The 21,839-nt window shown below is 45.2% G+C and overlaps 1 protein-coding gene across 2 annotated transcripts in view; it reads left to right on the forward strand.

Annotated features, from left to right (window-relative positions):
* The first annotated feature begins 20,018 nt into the window (after window positions 1–20,018).
* Window positions 20,019–21,839, forward strand: part of LOC140453339 (importin subunit alpha-7) — a 98,688-nt gene continuing 96,867 nt past the window's right edge. For both annotated transcript variants that reach the window (XM_072547884.1, XM_072547885.1), the window contains exon 1: window positions 20,019–21,394. The gene's annotated coding sequence lies outside the window, so the exon portion shown is untranslated. The remainder of the gene's footprint in view (window positions 21,395–21,839) is intronic.

Genomic DNA, 21,839 nt, shown 5'->3' on the forward strand with positions numbered 1-21,839 from the left:
GGTGTGTGTGGGGGGGGGGGTGTGTGTGGGGGGGAGGGGTGTGTGTGGGGGGGAGGGGTGTGTGTGGGGGGGGAGGGGTGTGTGTGGGGGGGAGGGGTGTGTGTGGGGGAGGGTGTGGGGAGAAGGGGTGTGTGGGGGGGAGAAGGGGGTGTGTGGGGGGAGAAGGGGGTGTGTGGGGGGGAGAAGGGGGTGTGTGGGGGGGAAGAAGGGGGTGTGTGGGGGGAAGAAGGGGGTGTGTGGGGGGGAAGAAGGGGGTGTGTGGGGGGAAGAAGGGTGGTGTGGGGGAAGAAGGTGTGTGTGGGGGAAGAGGGTGTGTGGGGGGGAGAAGGGTGTGTGGGGGGGGAAGAAGGGTGTGTGGGGGGGAAGAAGGGTGTGTGGGGGGGAAGAGGGTGTGTGGGGGGGGAGAAGGGTGTGTGGGGGGGGAGAAGGGTGTGTGGGGGGGGAGAAGGGTGTGGTGGGAGAAGGTGTGGTGGGGGCAGAGGGTGTGGTGGGGGAGAGGTTTGGTGGGGGGGAGGAGGGGGTGGAGGGGGAGGAAGGGGGTGGAGGGGAGGGGAGGAAGGGGGTGGAGGAGAGGGAGGAAGGGGTGGAGGAGAGGGAGGAAGGTGGGGGAGGAGAGGGAGGAAGGTGGGGGGAGGAGGGAGGAAGGTGGGGGAGGAGAGGGAGGAAGGTGGGGGAGGAGAGGGTGGAAGGTGGGGGAGAGAGGAGGAAGGTGGGGGGAGGAGAGGGAGGAAGGTGGGGGAGGAGAGGGAGGAAGGTGGGGGGAGGAGAGGGAGGAAGGTGGGGGGAGGAGAGGAGGAAGGTGGGGGAGGGAGGGAGGAGGTGGGGGAGGAGAGGGAGGAAGGTGGGGGGAGGAGAGGGAGGAAGGTGGGGGGAGGAGAGGGAGGAAGTGGGTGGAGGAGGAGGGAAGGAAGGGGGGAGGAGAGGGAGAAGGGGGGGGAGGAGGAGAGGGAGGAAGGGGGGAGGAGGAGAGGGAGGAAGGGGGTGGAGGAGGGGTGGAAGGGGGTGGAGGGGTGGAAGGGGGAGGAGGAGGGAGGAGGGGTGGGGAGGTTGGGGTGGAAGGGGGGGGTGGAGGGGGTGGAGGAGGGGAGGAGGGGTGGAGGAGGAGGGGGAGGTTGGGGGTTGAGGGAGGAAGGGGGGAGGGTGGTGGGAGGGGGAGGGGTGGTTGGGGGGTGGAGGTGGGAGGAAGGGGGTGAGTGGGGTGGAGGGGGAGGAAGGGGTGGTGGAGGAGGGGAGGATGGGGGTTGGGAGGGGGAGGGAGGAGGGGGTGAAGGGGGAGGAAGGGGGTGGAGGGGGAGGAGGGGGTGGGTGGAGGGGGGAGGAAGGGGGTGGAGGGAGGGGGAGGAGGGGTGGAGGTGGGGGAGGAAGGGGGTGGAGGAGGGGGTTGGAGGGGGAGGGGGAGGTGGGGGTGGAGGAGGGGGTGGAGGGGGTGGAGGGTGGGGAGGATGGGGGTGGAGGATGGGGAGGATGGGGGTGGAGGAGGGGGTGGAGGGGAGGTGGGGAGGAGGGGGTTGAGGAGGTGGAGGAGGAGGGAAGGGGGGTGGAGGAAGGGGGAGGAGGGGAATGAAGTGGGGCGGAGGAGGGGGGAGAGAGGAGGAGTGGAGGGGGGAGAGGAGGTGAAGGGAGAGGAGGGGGGAGCGGGAGGAGGAGGAGTGGAAGGAAGGAAGGAAGGGGAGGAGGAGGGGAAGGAAGGAAGGGGGGAGGGGGAGGAGGAGGAGGGGGGAAGGAAGGGGACGGAGGAGGGGAGAAGGAAGGGGGGGAGAGAGGGAAGGGGGGAAGGGGGGAGAGGGAGGAACATAGAACATAGAACAATACAGCACAGAACAGGCCCTTCGGCCCACGATGTTGTGCCGAACTTCTATCCTAGATTAAGCACCCATCCATGTACCTATCCAAATGCCGCTTAAAGGTCGCCAATGAATCTGACTCTACCACTCCCTCGGGCAGCGCATTCCATGCCCCCACCACTCTCTGGGTAAAGAACCCACCCCTGACATCTCCCCTATACCTTCCACCCTTCACCTTAAATTTATGTCCCCTTGTAACACTCTGTTGTACCCGGGGAAAAAGTTTCTGACTGTCTACTCTATCTATTCCTCTGATCATCTTATAAACCTCTATCAAGTCACCCCTCATCCTTCGCCGTTCCAACGAGAAAAGGCCGAGAACTCTCAACCTATCCTCGTACGACCTACTCTCCATTCCAGGCAACATCCTGGTAAATCTTCTCTGCACCCTCTCCAAAGCTTCCACATCTTCCCTAAAGTGAGGCGACCAGAACTGCACACAGTACTCCAAATGTGGCCTAACCAAAGTCCTGTACAGCTGCAACATCACCTCACGACTCTTGAATTCAATCCCTCTGCTAATGAACGATAATACTCCATAGGCCTTCTTACAAACTCTATCCACCTGAGTGGTAACCTTCAAAGATCTATGTACATAGACCCCAAGATCCCTCTGTTCCTCCACCTGACCAAGAACCCTACCATTAACCCTGTATTCCGCATTCTTATTTGTTCTTCCAAAATGGACAACCTCACACTTGGCAGGGTTGAACTCCATCTGCCACTCCTCAGCCCAGCTCTGCATCATATCTAAGTCCCTCTGCAGCCGACAACAGCCCTCCTCACTGTCCACAACTCCACCTATCTTCGTATCATCTGCAAATTTACTGACCCCACCCTTCGACTCCCTCATCTAAGTCATTAATAAAAATTACAAACAGCAGAGGACCCAGAACTGATCCCTGCGGAACTCCACTTGTAACTGGACTCCATGCTGAATATTTACCATCTACCACCACTCTCTGACTTCGATCGGTTAGCCAGTTTTCTATCCAATTGGCCAAAAATTTCCCTCTATCCCATGCCTCCTGACTTTCCGCATAAGCCTACCATGGGGAACCTTATCAAATGCCTTACTAAAATCCATGTACACTACATCCACTGCTCTACCCTCATCCACATGCTTGGTCACCTCCTCGAAGAATTCAATAAGACTTGTAAGGCAAGACCTACCCCTCACAAATCCGTGCTGGCTGTCCCTAATCAAGCAGTGTCTTTCCAGATCCTCGTAAATCCTCTCCCTCAGTACCCTTTCCATTACTTTGCCTACCACCGAAGTAAGACTAACTGGCCTGTAATTCCCGGGGAAGTGAGCGGGAGGAAGGGGGAGAAGGAGGAGGGGGAGGAAGGAGGAAGGGGGGAAGGAAGGAAGGAAGGGGGAAGGAGGAGGTGGAGGGGGCGATGAGGAGGGGGAAGGAAAGCAGGAGGAGGGGGGAAGGAAAGGGGGAGGGGGAGGAGGGGTGGGAAGGAAAGGGGGAGGAAGGAGGGAAGGAATGTGGAGAAGGAGGGGGGAGGAGGAGGGGGAAGGAAGGGGGTTGGAGGTGAGAGGTGTGGTGGATAGGGGGGTGAGGATTGGAGAAGTGGTGTTACAGTTGGAAATTGTGCGCTTTGGCAGGAAGGATAGAACAGTTGAATATTAATCAAATAGATAAAAACTGCAGAAAGCTATGAAACAGATATTTAGGAGCCCTCAACCTTCGATCTTCAACCCTCAACCCTCAACCCTCAACCCTCAACCCTCAACCCTCATCCCTCATCCCTCATCCCTCATCCCTCATCCCTCATCCCTCATCCTTCATCCCTCATCCTTCATCCCTCATCCCTCAACCAGCAAGCATTCTGTTCAGTGGGTGTTAGGAAAGAGAAATCGAATGCTGGCCTTTTATTTCACAGGGAATGGAATATAATGGTAGTGACAATGCTCAACCTATACGGAGCACAAGTAGGTCACAGCTGAAATACTGTGAACAGTTTTAGGCCCTTTATCTAAGGAGGCGGTCTGGGGAAGGTCCACTAGGCTGATACCAGATATAGAAATACTGTCTTACCAGAAAAGGCTGGAAAGTACAGCTCACAATTATAATCAGCTAGGATCTCATGGAATAGTGGAGCAGACTTGATGGGCTGAATGGCCTGCTCCTGCATATTATAGTACTGTGGTCATAATGGGGTACTGAGCTGGTTGCTCAACAATGATTTTATTCAATGATGGAGCAGGCTGGAAGAACCGACTGGCCTATTGCTGCTCCTGTCTTTCTATGATTCACTGAATTAGTGTTTTGTATGCACTTATGCATCTGTTATGCTAAAGCAATTTCATTGTCGTTATTGAAGTCTGCAACTTGCCAATCTTATTTATCATGTTCTGTACACTTACAAACTTGTGCTGTAACCCTAGTTTATTACTTTCCTGCTTACATTGAATACATCTAATGTCTTTCTCTTACTCTCCCCTTGAAGGGTTTGTGTGGACTTGATGGGCTGAATGGGAATTTTATGATTCTCTGTGTAGGAAGGAATGCTTCAGATATATGGATCGTTGGGATGTCTTCTGAGGCAGGTGGGACCTGTACAATAAGGATGTGTTGCGCCAAAATTGGGTGGGCACCAATATCCTGACAGGAAAGTTTACTAGTGCCACTCAGTTTAAACTAGTGTGCAGTGTGGAAGAAACAGATCAGTAGGTCAGCAAGTGAAATAACTGAGGAAGAGTCAGAGACTAAGGCCAGATTAGGCTTAGAGAAAGAGCAGACAGGGAGAGGTTACTGAACATGGCAGGATTGGTCATCTGAAGTGTATATGGAACATAGGAAAGTACGGCACAGAACAGGCCCTTTGGCCCACGATGTTGTGCCAAGGTTTAATCCTAATGTAAAATATAGTAACTTAACCTATGCACCCCTCAACTCTCTGCTATTCATTTGCATGTCCAGCAGTCATTTAAATGTCCCCAATGACTCTGCTTCCACCACCACAGCTGGCAATGTATTCCATACATTCACAACTCTTTGCACAAAGAACCTACCTCTGACGTCTCCTTTATACCTTCCTCCTAATATCTTCAAACTATGACTCCTCGTACCAGTCAGTCCTGCCCTGGGGAAAAGTCTCTGGCTATTGACTCTATCTATTCCTCTCATTATTTTGTACATCTCGATCAGGTCACCTCTCTTCCTCCTTCTCTCCAGAGAGAAAAGTCCAAGCTTATTCAACCTTTCTTCATAAGGTAAACCCTCCAGTCCAGGCAGCATCCTGGTAAACCTTCTTTGCACCCTCTCCAAAGCCTCTGTATCTTTCCTATAGTAGGGCAACCAGAACTGGACACAATATTCCAAGTGTGGTCTCACCAGGGACTTGCAGAGCTGCAACAAAACCTCGCAGCTCTTAAACTCGATCCCCCTGTTAATGAAAGCCAAAACACCATATGCTTTTTTAACAACCCTATCCACTTGGGTGGCAACTTTGAGGGATCTATGTACTTACACATTCAGATCCCTCTGTTCCTCCACACTGCCGAGGGTCCTGTCTTTAATCCTATATTCAGCATTTGAGTTTGACCTTCCAAAATGCATCACTTCGCATTTATCCAGGTTAAACTCCATCTGCCATTTCTCAGCCCAGCTCTGCATCCTGTCTATGTCGCGCTGCAGCCTGCAGTAGCCCTCTACACTATTGATGACACCTCCAACCTTTGTGTCATCTGCAAATTTACTAACCCACCCCTCAACCTCCTCAACCTCTTCATCCAAGTCATTTATAAATACTACAAAGAGCACTGACCTCCAGGCAGAATACTTTCCATCTACAACCACTCTGCCTTCTGTCAGCCAGCCAGTTCTGAATCCAGATAGCCAAATCTCCCTGTATCCCATACTTCCTGACTTTATGAATGAGTCTACCGTGGGGAACCCTATTAAATGTCTTGCTGAAGTCCATATACATCACATCCACTGCTTGACCTGTTTTGACACCCACCCCCTCAAAGAACTCAATAAGATTTGTGAGGCATGACCTGCCCCTCACAAAGCCATGCTGAACTGCTTTTAATCACACTATGCTTTGCCAAATAGTCATAAATCCTATCCCTCAGAAATCTTTCCAAATCTGACTGGTCTATAATAGGGTTTCCCTATTACCCTTCTTGAAAAGAGGAACAACATTCGCCTCCTTCCAATCCTCCGGTACGACTCCCGTGGAGAGTGAGGAGGCAAATATCCTCGCCAGCGGCTTAGCAACCGCCTGTCTCGCTTCCTGGAGCAGACTAGGATAAATCTGGTCTGGCCCTGGGGACTTATCAATATTAATCTTTTCCAAAATTTCCAAAACATCAACTTCTTCAATCTTGATCTGGTCAAGACTGTATCCCAGCTCCTGTAAGTTTTCATTTACAACAAGTTCCCTTTCCTTGGTGAAAACCGAAGCGCAAAACTCATTTAGGGTTTCCCCTGTCTGCTCAGACTCCACACACAAGTTCCCTCCACTATCCCTGATCAGCCCTACCTTCTCCCTGATCATTCTCTTATTCCTCACGTATGAGTAAAATGCCTTTGGGTTCTCCCTAATCCTTCTTGCCAAGCCTTTTTCGTGCCCCCTCCTGGCTCTCCTCAGTCCATTTCTGAGCTTCTTTCTAGCATGTCTGTAATCCCTCCACATTACGTAAGCTGCCTACTTCCTTTTGATGAAAAGTTCCTCTGTTCTAGGCAAGGAGTATACCAGGTAAGGCAGATGAGCTTAGAGTTTAGATATCTATATATATAAAACTATGATAGGCAGTAATGCAAAGACTCGTAACAAACAGTTCTGCCAACCATCCAACCAAACTTTGGGTCCACTACACGGATGTTACCTTTGTTGTCACAAAACAAAACAAATTAGAGGAAACCTTCAAGACTATCAATAATACCCTTACTGGCATACAATTCATTAACTAGGAGGAAGCCAAAAACAAACTGCCATTCCGAGATGTCACAGTAGAGTGAAGAGCCAATGGGGTACCTCAAACCAATGTCAGCAGGAAAACAACACATATGGACCAAATACTAAACTACAGAAGCAATCACCCCAATCCCACCAACGAAGATGCATTAGACCGTTACTTCAACGAGCCACCCCACAGTACAGCACAGAGGAACTACGAAGGGCAGAGGAAAATCACCTATACAGTGTATTCTCAGCAACATTCCTAAACAAGCAGACTAACACGTCCAGAAACCCTAGCCACTCTCCCCTACATCAAAGACATCTCGGAAATGACTGCCAGACTACTCAGACTTCTTGGCATCATGGTCGCCCATGAACCCACCAATGCACTAAAATAGCAGCTGATTAACTTGAAAGACCCTATACAGACAATAAGCAAAACTAATGTCATTTACAAAATACTTGCAAGAACTGTAACAAACATTGGACAAACAGGCAGAAAACTAGCCACCATGATACATGTACATCAACTAGCCGCAAAAAGACATGATCCACTCTCACTAGTATCCTTACATACAGATGAGGAAGGACACCACTTCGACTGGGGCGACACATCCATCCTAGGACAAGCCAAACAGAGGCATACACGAGAATGCCTAGAAGCATGGCATTCCAACCGGAACTCTCTAACAAACACAATGACTTGGATCTCATTTACCACCCTCTGAGAAAAAGAACAGGAAATTACATCACCACAGGGAATTACACCACCAACCCAAGGAAACGTAAACACATAAATAGAAAGTGGGTCACTAACACCAGTGCTTCACCAGAGGCTCACTGATGATGTTACCTAGTATGATGATGAAATGTCTGAAAGTGAACCTTCTGGCTCAGTGAGCAAACTTACATCCAGAACCTCAGCCTGAGCTAGAAATCTTCTCAAAATGCAATAACTATGATGATGTAGGTATTACAAAGACTTGGTTGAGAAAGGGATGACTGGCAGCTTAATGTTCTGGGATTAAAGTGAGAGAGGGATATAACAGGTGGGAGAGTTGTAATTGGAGAATATGACAGATGTAGAAAGGGAGGACACTTTGGATGGCTCATCCAGCAAGGCCTTATGGGTAGAGCTCAGGAGTAGGAAGAGTGTAATCACTTTGGGATTGTACTACTGGCTTTCCAGCAGCCAGCAGGTGTTAGAGGAATAGATCAGTGGAGAGATTATGGAAAATTTTTAAAATAAGTTTGTTGTGTGTGATTTCTAACTTTCCCTATTTTGACTGAAAATTATTTAGTGTCAGGGGTGCAAAATTTGTTGTGTATTGAGTACATTTTTAAAAACAAGATATACATAGACCAACTAGGGAAGAGGCCGTATTAGATCTGGTATTACAGAATGAGCCCAAATGTTGAAATTTCAGAAGGGGAGGATTTCTTGAACCTTGGATGACAAGAGAAATTGAGAGTTTAGTCAAAAAGAAAAAAAGAGGCATTCGTAAGGTTTATGAAACTGAAGACAGACAGCACTTAAAGAATATAAAAATACCAGGAACGAACTCAATCAGGAATTAGGAGGACTAAAAGGGACCATGAAATGTTTTTGGAAAATCCCAAAGCATTTTATACATCTCTAAGGAACCAGAGGGTAGCTAGGGAAAGGGTTGGTCCCCTCAAGGACAAAAGACGGTATTAATATTTGAGGTGCTAGATGTCTTAAAATGCATGACGGTGGATAAAAAAGGTTACCTCCAAGCATAACAGGAGCATAACATTGTTTAAGCCACTGTGTGCAATTCTGGGGTCTCCCTCCTATGTTGTGAAAGGGTTCAGAAAAGATTTACAAGGGTGTTGCCAGGGTAGGAGTGTTTGAGCTATAGGGAAAGGCTGAATAGGCTGTTTTCCCTGGAGCATCAAAGGCTGAGAGGTGATCTTTATCGAGGTTTATAAAATGAGGGGCATGGATAGAGTAAATAGACAAATACATTTCGGCCAGACCAGATAAAGCTCCCAGATTCCCTGAAGCGCATTCATGAATGAGATGGGTTCTTAATAATAATCAACAATGGTTGCTTGATCACCATTAGACGAGCTTTTTATGCCAGATTTTATTAAGTTCAGATTTCACCATCTGTCATGGAGGGACTTGATCCTAAGGCCCCAGAACATTTGGATAAGTACATGATTAGGAAAGGTTTGGAAGGATATGGGCCAGGAGCAGGCAAGTGGGACTTGTTTAGTTTGGGATTATGTTGAGTATGGACTGGTTGGACTGAAGGGTCTGTTTCCATGCTATATGACTCTATGAAAGGAGAAATGAAATGCTGAAGGAACTCAGGTCGGGCACTTTCTGTGGAGAGAAAAACTGCTAACGTTTTGCGTCTGATTACTCTTGTTCACCTGTTGTATCTGTATGGTAGAGTACTGTACAGCAAAGAATTCTTTTAAAAAATAAAACTCCACAGCAAATCTTCTACTTGCTGGCAGCACAGCCGGTGGGGATTTTGCTGATGATGCAATGATGTAACTCTCGTGATGCCACGTGAGACACTGACATGAAATGTGCTCGAGAACTAAGGCATATTAAAATGGATGGTGACACTTTAAATGAGGAAGGATATACAAAAAAGAAACAACTTTGAAGAGAAAGAAACTTTAAAGGGGAAAATTTTTTTAAAAGACCAAACTTCCATGTAACTTGAATTTCAGAGAACTGTACTGTTCTGTCATTAAAAATCTCTGTTTATTGCTAATAGTTCATTTAAATTTTGTGACCAACGTAAATTTGAATGTCTGAAGCTTTTTAAGGATCACTAATAAAACTTATCATCTTTTATGAAAAAAAACAAATTACATCCTCGTGAAATAATGCAGCCCCCATTGTAGTACATTACATTAGATTGTTGGTATAGCAGTGTAACTGATCATTTATTCTGCTTGAATAGGTGAGAGTGGGATTTGCCTGACTGACAATGCTAATGGTTAAAAAGAACATTAATAGCTACATGAAATTTATCAGGAGAAAGTGAGAACTGTGGATGCTGGAGATCAGAGTCAAGAGTGCGGTGCTGCAAAAGCACAGCGGGTCAGGTAACATCCGAAGAGCAGGAGAATCGAGGTTTCGGGTATAAGCCCATCATTGGGAATGAGGCTTGTAAACCAAGGGATAGAGAGATAAATGGGAGAGGTTTGAGGCTGGGGAGGCAGTTAGCTGAGAGTGCGATAGGTAGGTGAAGTTGGGGTTAATGGGAGTGAGATCGATGATGCTCTTCAGCGTATCCAATCCACTTCCTGCACCTCCGCCCTTGAACCTCACCCCTCCAACGCAACAAGGACAGAACGCTCCTGGTCCTCACTTTCCACCCCACCAACCTCTGGATACGTTGTGTCTTCCTCTGCCATTTCTGTCACTATAAATGGATTCCACCACCAGGGATATATTTCCCTCCCCACGCCTAACTGCATTCCCTTCTCTCTTGTCAGGTCCACCACCGACCCACCCTCTCCATCTCGGCACCTTCCTCTGCCACCACAAGAATTGCAAAACCTGCTCCCACACCTTCCCTGCTCCCCCCCCCCCCCCCCCTTCACCTGCATCCAAGGCTCCAAAGGAGCCTTCTGTGTCCATCATAGTTTTACCTGCACTTCCACACACTGTTGCTTCCAATGCGTTCTCCTCTACGTTGGGGAGACATGATGTCTACTTTCAGAACACTTCAGAGAACATCTCTGGGACACATGCACTGAAGCAACTGCACTGCGCCATGGTCAAACACTTTAACTCCCCCTCCCACTCTACCAAGGACATACAGGTGGTGGGCCTCCTCCAGAACCAAATGCCTGGAGGACAAATGCCCCATCTTCCACCTCTGGACCCTCCAACTACACGGCATCATTGTGGACTTCACCAGTTCTCTTCCCCCTTCTCCCCCCAACCCCAGATCCAACCTTTTAACTTGGCACCGCTCTCATGACCTGTTCTACCTGTCTATATTCCTTCCCACCTATCTGCTCCACCCTCCTCTCCGATCTATCACCATTACCACCACCTTCATCTACTTATCGCACCCTTGCTCCCTTCACCCCCACCCCCACCCCCTCCCATTTATCTCTCTACCCCATTGGCTCACGAGTCTCATTCCTGATGACTGGCTTATGCCCGCAATGTTGGTTCTCCTGCTCCTTGGATGCTGCCTGACCTGCTGTGCTGTTCCAGCACCGCACTCTCTACGTGAAGTTTATCAGGCTATTTATTTTATGAAATACTCTGTTGCAACACAAGTACATTAGGAGGAAAACATAACAGTCTAGATTATTAAAGAAAGCAAAGCGTGCATTCGTTTAGCATTGTTTATGTCCTCATGACCTCACAAAGCAAACCTCAGCCAATGAGTTGCATTCAAAGTGTATCTCTGTTATGCAGGCAAGTGCAAAGTAAGGTCCCTGGGATGAATGACCAGTTAACCTGTTTTTTTGATATTGGATGTGGAATGAATGTTGACCAGGATACTAGAAGAATTAACTTCGCTTTTTTGTGAAAAAGTGCCATGGAATCTCGTGTATCAACTTGACCATTCTGACAATATTTTTATAGCAATCTTCAGAAGTGGCATTGCTGGGAAAGTTGCAATGCCCATTCTTAGCTCTCTTTGACAGGGTGATGGTGATGATCCTCCATGAACTGCTGCAGTCATGTACTTGAGGTACACTGAAAACGCTGTTTAGAAGGAAATTCTCAGATTTTGCTCCTACAGCTTTTAAAAGGCATCTGATGGGTAGAGGTTTAGAGGGATAACTAAGGATATCTAGTGGGTATGGATGAGTTGGACCTAAGGGTCTGTTTCCATGCTGTCGATGTCTTATGATTCTGTGACTCTCAAACAGTGTCCAGTGATAATATTATTAGTGCCTGTGTAATTTATCACAACCAGGAGGTGGGATGCTTTATAACCTCCATTTATAGAACTAGCATATTAACACAAATGGGCATAGAGCTATTTGGGGTTAATCTAGCAGTAGTTGAAGAATGTACAAATGCTTTGTACACTTAAGTTGAGACAATCAAAGTACTTTTCCTTGTCTTTGGCAGTGCTTTGAGCAAATCTTTACCATAAAATGTAAAGATTAGATTTATTTTCTGGATAAATCATTGCTGATTCAAAAAGCATATGTAACCTTTGACGTAACAAAATTTAATCAAGGTATGGAAAATTATGAGGTTGGGACATTGTAAGTTGAGCAAAACTTCCTGTTCGTGGAAAGATTGAGAACAAGAGAGCACAGATTTAATATAATTGGTAGGAGAAATAGCAGAGACGTGCAGAGAGGCCATTGACAAAAGCAGTTGAGGCAAGAGTAGAAACGTTCATGCAGCAACTGGTTAAGTTTTGGAAAGGCATTATCTAAACAATGGCTGGCAAACTTGATCTCTTCAGAAATGTGGAGCAGTCTTCCAATGGAGTCCATTACAGCACAGATGAATATTTTGGAGGTATGGGGTAGCGGGCTGGTGATTGATTGGGAAGCTTGAGCAGTGTTCCCATTTTTATGCACTAGCTGTATTTTGGCAAGTCTTCATGACAAAGTACTGAAAAGCATTTGACTTTGTAAAACAGCTTTTCAATGCATCAGTGAATGTGTAAGAAAGTTGAGTAGTCGTGCTGAAGTCACATCATGTCATATGGTTGCACAGTAACATGGCAAGGATGTGGCCAGTTATGTGGTTAACCTCCTGATGTTCTAATCCTGTAGGTCTAAAGGCCAGGATGTTGTTTTATTATTTTCTGTACCTATTCATATTTTAATGTACGTACCTGAATTTCCATGTGTCTTTGGACCTCCGATGTTCTAGCTTTTCATCATTTAGGAAGAACCTTGGTGTTCTTTGAGTGAACAGTGGATCACCTCCCCAGCTTACATTGAAATCCATTTGTCAACATCTTCCTTACTCACTTTTTCTTATTGTTTTTACGCTTCCATCTATTGCTTACAATATTGTCTGCCTTTGTGCCATTGGCAAATTTGGATAAGTGATATTCTATTTCTTTATCTAAGTCATTCATGAATACACTCAAGTAGTTGAGGCTGAGTACTGATCATCTTTGACTTCCATCACAAATGCCATATCTTTGCCAACAATCCTAATAAGAATTAATAACTTCCGTAGCAATCATTTTAGACTGTAGTTTTTTTTTGATGCCCCCATTTGGCTAGAGATAATGAGAAATTGCAGAAAATTAATGTTAGTAAAATACTACTGGAAAAGGTAATGAGACTAAAAGTTGATAGGTCTTTAGAACCTGGTGGTTTTCATTCAAGTGTAGAAGGAGTTGTCTACAGAGATGATGCATTGGGGATTATCTTTCAAAATTCTATAGATTCTCAGATTACTGTGGATTGGAATGTCACAGATATCACCCCACTATTTAAGAAGGGATCAGAGAAAACATGAGCTGTAGGAAAAGTGCTAATGATCTGATTGACTACGGTCCTCGTGGATTTGTGAATGGAAAATAGTGTTTGATGAACTTGAAGCTTTGCTAATAAAGGGACCCATTGGATGTGATATATTCTGATTTTTAGACTATTATAAAATTCCCTACAGGAGGCTGGTTAGGAAGACTAAAGCAAATGAGAAGGGGGTAGTGTATTAATGACTGGTCGGCTGACAGGCAGAAAGCAGAGAGGAAATAAATAGATGATTCTTGTGTTAGTTGGCTATGACTACTGGGGTATTACAAGGATCAGAGCTTGAGTCCAATATACATCAATAATTTGGAGATGGGGACCAAATGTAATACAATACTTCTAAATTTATGATTGATAGAAAGCAAAGTGGGAATGTGTGTATTGTGAGGAAGATATAAAGTGGCTTCAAGAAGATTTGGGCAGGTTTGTGAATAGGCAAAAACATGGGAGTCTGTCCATTTTTTGATAGGAGAAAAACGATGTGCAGAGTATTTCTTAAATGGTAAGTGGTTGGGAAAGAGTAAATGCACAAAATGAGTTGGGTGTCCTTGTCAATAAGTCACTGAAGGCTGGCACACAGGTGCAGCAAGCTGTTAGGAAAGCTAATAGAATACTAACCTCTATTTCAAGACAATTGGAATACAGGAGTAGTGAAAGTCTTGTGTCATTTCCATAGGAGGTTGGTTAGAACATAACTGGAGTACTGTGTGTAGTTTTAGTCTCATATCAGTTAATATGTTATTGCCATTGAAGGAGCACAGCATATGTTTATTAGACATGTTTCTGAGAGGATATCACTGTTCTTTGAAGAGAAATTGGATCTGTGTATACTAAGAAATGTGAGGTGATGCCATTGAAACCTGCAAGATCAAATATTCTGAAGCTTGATCAAAGTTGTGCAGCTTAAAAATTACCTTAAAGAATTAGAAGTAGGGGAAATTAATTCATGTGTCATTTATTCAGTTGACAGTATGTCTGCCACTGATGGGCTAAAGGGAGGAGAAACACCAGCCAGAATCAATGGGCAGAAATTTTACAAGGGCAGGAAGCCTGGCAAGATTACAGAGCCAGTATGGGTTGAGGCCATAAAAGAAATTAAAAACCATATTGAGTAGCTCAATTCTGAAGCACTAGAATAGTGTGTTACATTCATTGATCAGCTTGGAGAAGTTTGTTGGGTGAATGGAGCCAGGCCAGTTCAGGTAAGATAGAAGCGATAGAAATTTGCACGGTTTGAAGTTTGGGAGGAAAGCCATGGGCTATTATGGGATAAACCATTTAAGACTGATAAGGAGACGTTTCCTCACCCAAAGACTGGTGAGCTTGTAGAATTCACTGCTACTGAAAGCAGTAGAGGCCAAAACTCTGTGATTTCAAGGAGTTGGATGTAGTACACGGGCTAAAAGCATCGAAGGATATGGGCAAAAATGAAACAGACTTGTGTTGGATGATTCATGATGATCATAATTAATGACACAACAAGCTCCAAGGGCCAAATAGCCTACTGCTGTTTTCTATATTTCTCTAACTATGAAATTGATTCAGCTCAGCTCTGACATGAACAGAAAGCAGTCCGATTCCTTTGAAAGTTTCCTGGGGTGTTTTAACACCGAGTCAGGTTCCATCAAATCCGAATCCGACACAGCAAGCGTGTACCCAACAAAGCTCAGTTCTTGTGCCTTGAGCACCTTGGTAGACTTTCGCTCCCTTCTTCCGGAGGCAGAAGCATCAAGGTAGCTACTTCTGTCATGTCCATCTCTGATTTTGAGGATTCAACAATGTTTGTTGGAGAGAGTGAATCATTGGGTCCCTGCAGTATTTCTGAAGGCTCCAAGGGGCAGGGCAAGTTTTGCTCCCACACAGTCACCAAATTTGCAGCTTTCAAATGATCCACGTGCTTATTCAAGACAGTTGCACCTACTCAAACTTCATAAGTCACTGTTCGTGATCTCAAGTATATCATTGCTGTTACGCATGCGGGGCTATTTCCATGAATCTTGGACCAAATGTTTGTCCCCAGTATCAAACCGTCTCTTTGACTGGGGGAGTCTGGAGTGTGGCATGGGACTTCATGATGCTATGAGCAGCCCCAACCTCAAACCCTGCCCTCAAATCTGCCAGCTTTGTCTGGTGTGGCCTACATGTGATTCTACAAGGTAAAAACAATGACTGCAGATGCTGGAAACCAGATTCTGGATTAGTGGTGCTGGAAGAGCACAGCAGTTCAGGCAGCATCCGAGGAGCAGCGAAATCGACATTTCAGGCAAAAGCCCTTCATCAGGAATAAAGGCAGAGAGCCTGAAGCGTGGAGAGATAAGCTAGAGGAGTGTGCAGGTGGGGAGAAAGTAGCATAGAGTACAATAGGTGAGTGGGGGAGGGGATGAAGGTGGTAGATCACGGAGGAGAGGGTGGAGTGGATAGGTGGAAAAGGAGATAGGCAGGTAGGACAAGTCATGACTTGTCCTACCTGCCTATCTCCTTTTCCACCTATCCACTCCACCCTCCCTGATCTACCACCTTCATCCCCATGCTACTTTCTCCCCACCTCCACCCTCCTCTAGCTTATCTCTCCACACTTCAGGCTCTCTGCCTTTAGTACTGATGAAGGGCTTTTTGCCCGAAATGTCGATTTCGCTGCTCCTCAGATGCTGCCTGAACTGCTGTGCTATTCCAGCACCACTAATCCAGATACGTGTGATTCTAACCCATTGTAGTGTGGTTGACTCTCAACTCTTAGGGTTGGCAATAAATGCTGACCTAGCCAATAATCCCCACATCCCATGACTCAGTTTTTAAAAATGGATGTTTTGGGACTGCTTTCCTTGGAGAGATGATTTGGAGATGCCGGTGTTGGACTGGGGTGTACAAAGTTAAAAATCACACAACACCACGTTATAGTCCAAAAGGTTTAATTGGAAGTACGCTAGCTTTCGGAGTGACGTTCCTTCATCAGGTGATTGTGGAGGGCTCAATCATAACACAGAATTTATAGCAAAAATTTGCAGTGTGATGTAACTGAAATTATACATTGAAAAATTGATTGTCTGTTAAGCCTTTCATCTGTTAGAATTCAGTGATTGTTTCACTTTCATGTGTAAATCACAAAACCCTTTTTTTTAAAGTTGCATTCTCGGGTTAGCTGTTAACAATGGTGATAGCTAGACAATATGTTGAAGGTGTTAGCCCCCTGTGTTCTCTGTCTATGACCTGATGTTTAGATTGATTCTAATCTAAAAAGTGAGATAACAGAGTTTTACATAAATTCATGCAGTTTTTGAGCTCAGAGTTCGACATGAATGTATGCAGTTTTTGAGCAAAGTGCAATGTAACTCTGCAAGTACAAATTCACCACACAAAATATATGTGTGCATGTGGGTCTTTGTGTGTGTGTGTCTGTCTGGGGTGGGGGTTGTGAGTGTGAGAAAGTGTGTATGTGTAATGAGTGCAGAGTGTGTGTGTCTATAAGGGTGTGTATGGGTGTCTGTGTGCGCGTCTGTGTGTACCTGTGTCCGTATGTATGTGAGAGTGTGTGTGTGTAGGAATATCTGTGTGTGTATGTGTAGTGCAATGGTGATCACCTGTAATGTGACATGAACCCAAGGTCCCGGTTGAGACCCTCCCTATGGGTACCGAACTTAGCTATCAGCCTCTGCTCGGCCACTTTCCTCTGCTGCCTGTCCCAAAGTCCACCTTGGAGGATGGTCACCTGAAGGTCCGAGGCTGAATGTCCTGGACCACTGAAGTGTTCCCCAACTGGGAGGGAACCCTCCTGTCTGTTGATTGTTGTGCGGTGCCCATTCATCCGGGCTAACACCTTCAACATATTGTCTAGCTATCACCATTGTTAACAGCTAACCGAGAATGCAACTTTTAAAAAAAGGGTTTTGTGATTTACACATGAAAGAAGTGAAACTATAACTGTATTCTAACAGATGAAAGGCTTAACAGACAATCAATTTTTCAATGTATAATTTCAGTTACATCACACTGCAAATTTTTGCTATAAATTCTGTGTTACGATCGAGCCCTCCACAATCACCTGATGAAGGAGCGTCGCTCCGAAAGCTAGTCTACTTCCAATTAAACCTGTTGGACTATAACCTGGTGTTGTGTGATTTTTATCCTTGAAGAGAATAGGTTTGATAGAAATATTCAAAATCATCGGGGATCTGGAGTAAATAGAGATTACTGTTACTGGAAGGATTGAGATAGAACAAGTAGCAGTAAATCAGGGCTTTGGGGAGAAGACAGGGAGTGGACACTAGGTAAATTGCTTCTCGATTTAAGGAGTTTGAGAACATAAAGTGCTGTTGATTGCTTGACTTGTGTGTCAGAGCTGGCTTGGATAATTTTTTCAGCCAATTTAAATGGTGCATTCAAGACCCACTCCAGACAATAACAGTGCAGTATTGTTAAATTTGAATTCCTTCAGATCAAATGTTAACAGAAGCAACCATCTGTCATTTCAAATGGCCAGAAAACATTGCCTAGCACTATTATGTAAAGAACTGCAAAAGAGTTATTCCAGTGTCTTAGATAATATTTATCCCTCAATTGATATCATCAAGACAGATGATTTGGCCATTTTCTCCATGTTAGTGGCACTTTAGGGTGAGCAATCTGTGAATGTATGAAAAGAAGCAGATTGATATATTTTAATTGGTAATATTTTGAGTGTAATTTGTAAAAGATTTGCAAACGAATTAACTGAAATATATTACTGCTATCCCCTCCCCTGTATTTCTTTTCAGGTTTGTGTCGTGATCAGAAGAGTTTGTTCGTTTTGGTGATAGTGTAGAGGGATTTGCAATTGACATTTTTCTCTGATCTCTTGAGTATGAACAGTTTGTATTGGAAGTAGTATGTATACTTGCTAATATAAATTAACATCTGAAAACAAGTGTACTAAGAAAAAAACACAGTTTCTACAAGAGTAGGTCAGAGGCTAGGAATATTGCAGCGCATCATTCTTCTCCTGACTGCCCAAAGCTTGTCCATCTACAAGGCAAAAGTTAGGAGTGTAATGGTATACTCCCCACTTGCTTGGATGGGTACGGCTCCAACAACCCTTAAGAAGCTTTACACTATCGAGGATAAAGCAACCTGCTTGATTGGCACTACAACCAAAGCATCCACCACAAATGTTCAGTAGCAGTAGTGTGTACTTTCTACAAGATGCACTGCAGAAATTCATCAAAGATCCTCAGAAAATCCCATGACCACTTCTATCCTGAAGAACAAGGGCAGCAGAAACATGGGAGCGCCACCAATCTCCCCTCCAAGCCACCCACCATCCTGACTTCATAATATATCTCTGTTCCTTCACTATTGCTGGGTCAAAATCCTGGAAATCCCTTCCTAACGGCATTGTGAGTCAACCCACAGCAGGTAAACTGCAGCAATTCAAGAAGGCAGCTCACTGCTGCTTTATCAAGGGCAACTTGGGATGAGCAACAAACGCTGGCCAGCCAGCAATGCCCACCTCCCATGAATGAATTTTTAAATAAAAAGTATAAGGTTCCATCTTGAAGACACTATATGTTTCCAAAGTGAAAAAAGATGTCAATAATAGCTGTGGTTATAATCTACGAGGAGAAAGTGAGGACTGCAGATGCTGGAGATCAGAGCTGAAAATGTGTTGCTGGAAAAGTGCAGCAGGTCAGGCAGCATCCAAGGAACAGGAGAATTGACGTTTCGGGCATAAGCCCTTCTTCAGGAATGAGGAAAGTGTGTCCAGCAGGCTAAGATAAAAGGTAGGGAGGAGGGACTTGGGGGAGGGGCGTTGGAAATGCGATAGGTGGAAGGAGGTCAAGGTGAGGGTGATAGACAGGAGTGGGGTGGGGGCAGAGAGGTCAGGAGGAAGATTGCAGGTTAGGAAGGCGGTGCTGAGTTCGAGGGATTTGACTGAGACAAGGTGAGGGGAGGGGAAATGAGGAAACTGGAGAAATCTGAGTTCATCCCTTGTGGTTGGAGGGTTCCTAGGCGGAAGATGAGGCGCTCTTCCTCCAACCGTCATGTTGCTATGGTCTGGCGAAGGAGGAGTCCAAGGTCCTGCATGTCCTTGTTGGAGTGGGAAGGGGAGTTGAAGTGTTGAGCCACGGGGTGGTTGGGTTGGTTGGTCCGGGTGTCCCAGAGATATTCTCTGAAACATTCCACAAGTAGGCGGCCTGTCTCCCCAATATAGAGGAGGCCACATCGGTTGCAGCGGATGCAATAGATGATGTGTGTGGAGGTGCAGGTGAATTTGTGGCAGATATGGAAGGAATTCACCTACACCTTCACACACACCATTTATTGCGTCTGCTGCACCCAATGTGGCCTCTATATTGGGGAGACAGGCTGCCTACTTGCGGAATGTTTCAGAGAACACCTCTGGGACACCCGGACCAACCAACCCAACCACCCCATGGCTCAACACTTCAACTCCCCCTCCCACTCCACCAAGGACATGCAGGTCCTTGGACTCCTCCATCGCCAGACCATAGCAACACGACGATTGGAGGAAGAGCGCCTCATCTTCCGCCTAGGAACCCTCCAACCACAAGGGATGAACTCAGATTTCTCCAGTTTCCTCATTTCCCTTCCTCCCCACCTTGTCTCAGTCAAATCCCTCAAACTCAGCACCGCCTTCCTAACCTGCAATCTTCTTCCTGACCTCTCTGCCCCCACCCCACTCCTGTCTATCACCCTCACCTTGACCTCCTTCCACCTATCGCATTCCTGAAGAAGGGCTTATGCCCGAAATGTCAATTCTCCTGTTCCTTGGATGCTGCCTGACCTGCTGCGCTTTTCCAGCAACTCATTTTTAGCCATGGTTATAATCTAACCTACAATTACATAGGCAACTGATTTGTAAGCCAGCTACATGAGACCCGAAGACGGAAGTGATGGAGAACATAGTAATAATTCAATGAGGATGTAAGAGACATGAGAAAACAGAAGCTCATTAATAGTCAAAAACAAAATAAGGGAAGGAATATAATTCAGGTGACCACACATTTGGCATCAGACATGTAAAAACCAGTGGCCTTAGTAAGCATGTTGAATGTCTTTATTGAAAATACTGTACCACTGATGCTTGTGACAGACCTTGACCATCTATTGCATTTACAGTGCTTACAAATTAGAGCATAAAAGATTGAATAAAATCTTAATTTCATCTTCAAATATAAAATCTTCTATTATTCAAATTTTAGCTGATAGAGACCAAAAAAAAATGTTACTCATGGAAGAACGGGAGGCTGATTAGTCTTTGAAGTTAGGAAAGGCATTATTTTGTCTCCAGAAAGTTAAGTAAAAATGATGGAAGTTGTGTTTCTGTTCCATTATGTGGATCGCAATCTGTCTGAACAGATTGATTTTAAACTGCGTTTTAGTATGTAGTGGTGTTATTATGGGAGTGGTACCAAAATTCCCTATTAATTTATGTTGACCTTATCTTAGGAAGCGATCTATCTGGAGACCATGTGCTGCCTCCAGGGGTTTCCATAAGATCCATTGAAGTTGTTAAAGATAAGGAAGTAAGAGCAAGATGAATGGACTTGGAGGAACATTTGCCTGACTTTGAATCTATTGTGAAGAAGAATGGTTTGACTCAAATGGTGTCTGAACATTGGAAAACCCAGACTTTTGAGATTAAAAAGGCACTGAAGTATCAGATTGACCAGAACGAGAATTTAAATTTAAGCCAAATGAAACTGAGCTCAAGCTACGTTATTTTCAGGAAATGCTTAAAGCAGCTGAAGAAGAACCTACGATTTAACAGGAAGAGAATGATTCAGCTGTTTGGCTGGCCGAGACTTTATTTTCACTGAGAATTTCTTTACTGACCTAGAGAATAAAAGGCCTACAGCCATGAAAAGAGCAAGGAAATCCAAACATAAAACCTGAATAAAGTGGTTTACTAACTGTGTTTAAAAGTTAGTGCCCTATTGACAATGTAATGTTTTGTTCTAAAGAAGAACTAAAGGACATACTGACAGGACATGAGAAGAGGAGTTGTAATACACGACTTTGTCTTGATGTACAGCTTTTGGCTAATGGAATAATCAATAATCATAGGGATTGTCTCTATCAAGAACCACGCTGGTACTTAAAGTTACCCAGACTACCATTTGTATAATCATTGAAGAATACTGGAAAACTGCAAAGTATAAAAGGTGATATTCTGTGATAATGGTGAACACAAAGCCACTAGCAGGAAAGCAAGTTCTTATTTACTTGAGAGAGAATGTTAATGACCCAAATATGTCAAACTTCAATGCTAACTGTGGATTGTTGAGTGGTAATGGGTTAATCTGTGTAAGAATGTTGATGTGAATTGTGAACCAGTGAGCCGGGAGGAAAGGTTGATTTAAATATATTGTGTTTAGCACATTCATTGTTAAAAGACGTGGAAAGTTCTTATTCACATAACATCAGATTATAATCCAACAGGTTTAATTGGAAGCACTAGCTTTCTGAGCACTGCTCCTTCATCAGGTGATTGTGGAGTACATAATTGTAAGACACAGAATTTATAGCAAAAGTTTAGTGTGATGTAATCAAATTATACATTGAAAAATATCTTGATTGTTTAAGTCTCTTGTCTGTTAGAATGACCGT

The sequence above is a fragment of the Chiloscyllium punctatum genome, chromosome 27 (genome assembly GCF_047496795.1).
Source record: "Chiloscyllium punctatum isolate Juve2018m chromosome 27, sChiPun1.3, whole genome shotgun sequence".
NCBI classification, from domain to species: domain Eukaryota; kingdom Metazoa; phylum Chordata; class Chondrichthyes; order Orectolobiformes; family Hemiscylliidae; genus Chiloscyllium; species Chiloscyllium punctatum.